Source organism: Dendrobates tinctorius, unplaced genomic scaffold (assembly GCF_039654945.1).
Source record: "Dendrobates tinctorius isolate UK_male_01 unplaced genomic scaffold, ASM3965494v1 ptg000125l, whole genome shotgun sequence".
NCBI classification, from domain to species: domain Eukaryota; kingdom Metazoa; phylum Chordata; class Amphibia; order Anura; family Dendrobatidae; genus Dendrobates; species Dendrobates tinctorius.
In genome coordinates, this window is record NW_027361793.1 from 2,537,685 (window position 1) to 2,544,672 (window position 6,988).

Genomic DNA, 6,988 nt, shown 5'->3' on the forward strand with positions numbered 1-6,988 from the left:
TTGCCCTATAGATCTGATTCTAGATGCCCGTCTCCCTAAAGGGAGAATATTTAATCTCTCCGCTCCAGAGCATCAGGCCATGAATGACTATATTGCAGACAGCTTAACAAAAGGGTTTATTAGACCATCCATTTCACCAGTTGGGGCCGGGTTCTTCTTTGTGGAGAAGAAAGATGGGGGTCTCAGACCCTGCATTGATTACCGGGAATTAAACGCAATCACTATAAAGAACCAGTATCCGCTTCCACTCATCCCTAATCTTTTTAATCAGCTAATGGGAGTCCGTTGGTTTACTAAACTTGATCTCCGGGAGCCATATAATCTGGTCCGCATAACAGACGGCGATGAGTGGAAAACCGCATTTAATACACCCCTTGGCCACTTTGAGTACCTTGTAATGCTGTTCGGACTCAGTAACGCACCGACCGTTTTTCAAAACTTTGTTAATGATATTTTCAGAGATATTTGTGAGGTGTATGTCATCGTGTATTTGGATGACATTCTGATTTACTCTGCTGACCCTGTGACACACGCTCAACATGTCTGTTCTGTGCTGCAGAGACTGAGAGAACACTCCTTGTTTGCTAAACTGGAGAAATGTGTTTTTTTTTGCTGAGGAGGTACAGTTTTTGGGGTACATGGTCTCAGGCAAAGGGTTCCGCATGGATCCTGCCAAGATCCAACCTATTAAAGCTTGGGTGCAACCCTAATCGCTAAAAGTGCTGCAGCGATTTTTTGGGGTTTGCTAATTACTACCGCAAGTTCATCAGGGGTTTCTCAGAAATTGCCAAACCACTCACGGACGTGACCCGGAAAGGGGCAGACGTGGTCATTTGGAACCCTGAGGCAATTCAGGCATTTTCTACTCTAAAGGAGTGTCTTGTGGCCAATCCGGTTTTGGTCCAGCCTGATCTGGACCGTCCATTTATTGTAGAAGTAGATGCCTCTGAAGTCGGAGTGGGAGCAGTGCTATCGCAAGGCACTGCATCCCTCACTCAGCTTCGCCCATGTGCTTTTTTTTCCCGCAAATTCTCTGCCACTGAGAGAAACTATGATATACGTAATCAGGGATTATTGGCAATTAAATGGGCCTTCGAGGAATGGCGCCACTTCCTCGAAGGCGCCAAACCTAAGATCACTGTAATTACTGATCACAAGAATCTGACCTACCTGGAGTCAGCTAAAAGACTAAATCCTAGACAGGCAAGGTGGGCCTTGATCTTTTCTAGGTTTGATTTTTTAATCATCTTTCGCCCTGGTCGTAAAAATGTGAGGGCCGATGCCCTCTCTGGCAGTTTTTGCCCCTCACAAGCTGAGGACTGTGAACCAGTCCTGATATTGGCCAATGGGATCGTTGTGTCAGCAGTGTCTTTGGACCTTCTGGAAGAGATCCATAGGTCCACAGAACAAGCTCCTGACACTACTCCCCCCAAAAAATTGTTCGTCCCAGCTACAGTTCTTAAAGAATCGCATGACTCTATTCTGACAGGCCATCCTGGTCTCAATAATACCACCAGACTGGTAACTAGGAACTTTTGGTGGCCAACGGTGGTTAAGGACTGTAAAGACTATGTTTTAGCGTGTGAAGTCTGTGCCCGCGCCAAGTCCCCCCATAATCGCACTGCCGGCTGGCTCCAGTCCTTGCCCACCCCTGAAAGTCCATGGACCCACATCTCCATTGACTTCATTACAAACCTGCCCCCCTCAGATGGGAAAACGTGTATCTGGGTGGTGGTGGACAGGTTCAGCAAACAGTGTCATTTTGTCCCCCTGTCTGGGTTACCTAACTCCGAAACTTTGAGTAAACTGTTCATTGTACATGTGGTACATCTTCACAGTGCTCCGTTGAATATTGTGTCCGACAGGGGTACTCAGTTCGTCTCAAAATTCTGGAGGGCGTTCTGCAAACGCATTGGTATTGAGTTGTCCTTCTCCTCTGCCTACCACCCCGAAGCCAATGGTCAAACCGAGCGTACCAACCAGGCTCTGGAGCAATACCTCTGCTGTTATGTGTCAGAACATCAGTCCGATTGGGTGGAACATCTGCCATTAGCTGAGATTGCCCTAAATAATCGATACCAGGACTCCATTAAGACTACCCCCTTTTTCTGCAACCATGGACTGCATCCGCGCTTTTGTTCGTTCCCGGCCAGGTTGTCGGAGCTCCCTGGGGTATATACATCGCTTAAAAACGATTTGGTCTGAGGTAAACTCGAACTTGAAAGGGGCCCAGGTTAGACAGGCTTCGGCTGCGAAAAGACGGCGATCCAAGGGGCCGCACCTGGGAGTTGGAGACAAGGTTTGGCTCTCTACCAAAAACATCAAGCTTAAAGTGCCGTCTGCCAAACTGGGTCCCAGATTTATTGGCCCCTACGAAATTATAGAGGTGATTAACCCGGTAGCCTTCCGTTTAAAATTTCCTCAGTTATTTAAATTGCCCAACGTGATCCACAAGTCTCTCCTCAAGCTGTATCGCTCCCCGATTCACCCTGTCCTGTCCCCTCCTCCTCCTGTTTCGGTCAGGGGTACCTTGGAGTATGAAGTCCAGGGTATCCTTGACTCCCACCTTGTGAGAGGCTCCGCACAGTATCTTGCACACTGGAAGGGCTACGGCCCGGAGGAAAGGTCCTGGGTCCCCGCGGGCAATATCCTTGCCAAAGCATTAATTAGGAGATTTCATCTCCTTCACCCTGACAGGCCGGGTTTTGAGGGTCCGGAGGCCCCTCTTGGAGGGGGGGTACTTTCACGTCCCCGTCAGACCCGGGGCCTGTTGTCCTGGCCTTGGCCACTAGGAGGCGCCGGAGTGTCACTTCCCCGTCAGACCCGGGGCCTGCTGTCCCGGCCTCGGCCACTAGGAGGCGCCGAAGTGTCACGTCGCCGTCAGACTCGGGGCCTGCTGCCCCCTCCTCAGCCACCAAGAGGCGCCGGACTGTCACGTCGCCGTCAGACTCGGGGCCTGCTGTTCCTGCCTTGGCCACTGGGAGGCGCCAGAGTGTCACATCGCCGTCAGACTCGGGGCCTGCTGCCCCCTCCTCAGCCACCAGGAGGTGCCAGACTGTCACATTGCCGTCAGACTCGGGGCCTGTTGTTCCTGCCTCGGCCACTGGGAGGCGCCATGGTTCGCCCCGAGTGATGGTGGCGACAGAGAAGGGGCTCCTGCGCAGGCATCTGGTGGACACAGGCTCTGCTCCTCTGTCAGTCATGAAGAGGTTGGTCATCTGGCCTGGTCCTGGGGGCGGTCCTGATGACATCCTCAGTCCGGGAGCCTGTGAGGGATGACCTGATCCTTCAAATACCTTGTGACTGGTCTTGCAAGCCGCCGGATTTATTCTTGGTTCCCCTTTGTGCTTCTGTGTGATTTCCTATTGTTTGACTTTGACCTCAGCCTGGATTTCTGACCTCTTTACTGCCTGCCGTTTTGGTACCTCCACCTCTCTCCACTTTTCGACACTGACCTCGGCCTGGATTCCTGACCTCTCTACTGCCTGCCGTTTTGGTACCTCCGCCTCTCTCCACTTTTCGACACTGACCTCGGCCTGGATTCCTGACCACTCTATTGCCTGATGATTTTGTACCTCTGCTACTCTCCCGGTTTGTGACCTTGGCCTGGACTATCGACTCTGCCACTGCCTGCCGTTCCTGTACTCCGCCGCTCTCCCGGTTTCTGACTACGTTTTTGGTTTCCTGCCTTCTTCCCTATTGGCGACCGTCCTGCTCTGGTCCACTGCTCCGCTAGACAGCTACCCCCTGGGCCTTGCTACAATTCCAGATCCCTGTATAGGGGTAAAGGGTCTTGGGGTTTCTCATGGTGCTGTCCCTACTGCAGTCCAGATCCGCGGACGGACGTCACAGTTTGCAAATGCATTGATTGCAAGGCCGCCCTGCCCCAATGTTACACGCATTCCTATAACCCTTTGAACTGACGTCTTGAAAGGCCACATGAAAAGCAAAGTTCCCATTAGTCATTTGGTACTCCCATAAAGTTTGCCCATGAAGTGAATGCAAGGCCTGCCCCAAATTTGCACGTACCCCAATCCCCCTTGGAATAAATGTGGAGGATGGCCTACAAAAAATGTTTTCCCAGTTTAAAAGAGCGGGTCTCCTATACTTGTAATACCCAAACACTAAGTGTATGGGCTGCCAAACATTTCCTCCTGGGGAGTACACCTCAACAAACTGTGTAAAAAATTTTTGTACGGGTATCATAAACACCCTTGAATACAATAATGTGGCTGTTGCATCTTGGATTATGTTCACCCTGGTAATCTAGTGGTGGTGGATGATGAGGATGAGGAGAAGGAGGATAGCAGCAAATAGCCAAAATCAGGACGTGTGTGAAGAGGTGCATGGGAATATACCTCCCAAAAAAAGATACTGTATTTGACATTTGAGATTATGTTTCTCTATTATCATGTGGTGGTGTAGAAAAGTTTGGCCCAATCCAGCCCTTGTTCATTTTTATAACAGTCAGCCCGTCAGCATTTTCAGGTGACAGGTGGATGCGCTTATCAGTTATAATTCCACCAGTGGCAATAAAAACCTGCTCTGACAAAACGCTAGCGGCAGGGCAGGCCAGGACCTCCAAGGTGGAGAGATCCCGTTCATGCCATGTGTCCAGCTTGGACACGCAATAATTATAAGGCACAGAGGAATCACTGTGGACGTTGGTACGGTCAGCAAGATACTCCCTCAGCCTTTTCCAAAACTTGGCACTCCTTGTGAAAGTACCCTGTGCCTCAAGGCCACTGCGATGGGATGGTCTGGGAAAACTCTCCCAGAACTTTGCCAGTGCTCCGCTGCCTCTTCTGGATTGCAGTTTTGTCTCTCTCACTTGCACTCCTTGGTTGTCCAATCAACTGTGACCTCTGTAGCCAGCGATTTCAGATGGGAATTTTTTTAAAATTTCAGCAACAAGGTGCTATCTGGTACTGCACCATTTAAGTACACCTGTCTGCCTCTGAAAAAAGTGATTGAAAGTTCTCCTTGTAGCATGGGTCTAGAAATGTCACTAAACAGTAATGACTGTCACCCAAAATTTCAAAATTTTGAGAATACGAGGGTCATGGGAAAGGCAGCGCAACATAAAGTCAGCCATGCGTGCCAGACTGCTAACAGGCAAGACTTCCATGTCCTCACCAAGAGGATAGAGTTGAGCGACTTTAGTCGGATCGGGTTTCATGAAACAAAATTTGTTTCAGATGAAACTGGTCCGACTAGGGCAAAAAAAGTCGGAGTTTCGTCCGAAACCCGACCCCAATGCAAGTCAATGGGGAATAAAAGTCGGCATTGAGTGGATGAATGTCATCCGCTCAATGCCGACTTTTTTTTCCCATTGACTTGCATTGGGGTCGGGTTTCGGACGAAACTCAGACTTTTTTTGCCCTAGTCGGACCAGTTTCATCTGAAACAAATTTTGTTTCATGAAACCCGATCCGACTAAAGTCGCTCAACTCTACAAGAGGACAATTGGCTATGCTTTCCTCCTCCTCCTCCTCCTCCCTGTCCTCAGGCAATCCATGCTGAACAGACGGTATGACAGTTGTGCTTGTAGTATCATTTATAGCGCTTGAATGAAGCTCCTGTTCTTCCTACTCCTCCTTGTAATGCTGCTTCAGTGTAGTACAGCACATCCTCAACCAGGGGGTGTTGGTAAGGGAAGAGAGGTTGCACACACACAGTAGCACCACTGAGCAGCAGCACAGGCACCACCTGGTGGTGAAAGAGTGGTCAGATGAGCCGAGACAGAAACAGTCAGGACAGGAAGTACCAGAGTTCACAGCAATGCATATGGGCAAATACAAGCCAGAAGTCAGATCTAGAGAGGAGCAGAGATAACCAAGATGTGATACAGTAAAGCAGGTCAGAAGAGAAGCCGGGTCACATACCAAGAGGTCCAAGCATAGGGAGCGAACACTAAGACAAGCAGGGTGGCAGGAATGGGAAGTCATAGGAGCAGAGATAATGGGCAGAGTACAAAACACGGTATCAAGGGGTCAGCTGCTCTAACCTGGGAGCATGAACTATCACTGATGTTGGTCTGCAGGCCACAGCAGACTGAAATAGCCACACAGAACCCAAAACGAGAAAGTGAAGGTTAACCCACGCATGACCAGACCAGGGAGAGAATAACAAGAAACAAACCCCGGCCTGGATCATGACACTCCTCTTCCTCATTGTCACCTTATCCACATTGGGATGAGATAAGGCTGGGCTGTGTGTAATCACCCTGTAGGGTTCCTGGCTTCATCGCATCATGCTCCGCCTGCAATGCATCCTTTTTGATTGTGAGCAGTGATAGGGAATTCTATATGTCCTTTTAGTATTAATGTATTTCTGGGGTCTCACATGCACACTCTGTATATGAAAATGCTGTCTCACAATGATAACTACCTATAACCTTATTATTTCATAAGAAATTAGACATGATGGATAAACAACTTACTGCACCCAGTTGGACATTGAGACTACACGTCCACATGTTAGATAGATACTGTACTGGGACAGAGCACTCAGTAACCCTCAATAACGCAGATAATGGAGCTATAACCGTCATGAGGATAGATCATTGAGATTGATATTGGGGTCTTGTGTAACTTACACAAGACCTACTAAAGTTTCCATCACGTCCGCACAAACACTAATAATTAACAGCGCAGGACATTCTGATTGGTTATAGAATATGAATGTGATTGGTAGAAATCATTTATGCTTACTCTTGAATAATCAATTATCCAATGAAATACGATAATGTAATGTAACCGCCTACTCAAATGAGTATATAAGCTACCTGATTAAATTAGCAGGGGTGTGACATCCTGCAGATACATAACCTGTCTCTGTGTATTTGTCCACCACTACTCGAGTAGGCCTCAAACCAATAATCTGGCAACCCTCCAGTATATCGATCTCCCGTTGAGAGATAAAAAGATAAGATAACAAACCCGTCAGTTGGCGTCCCTGGGTGGGCTGGTCACAACAGAAGACCCTG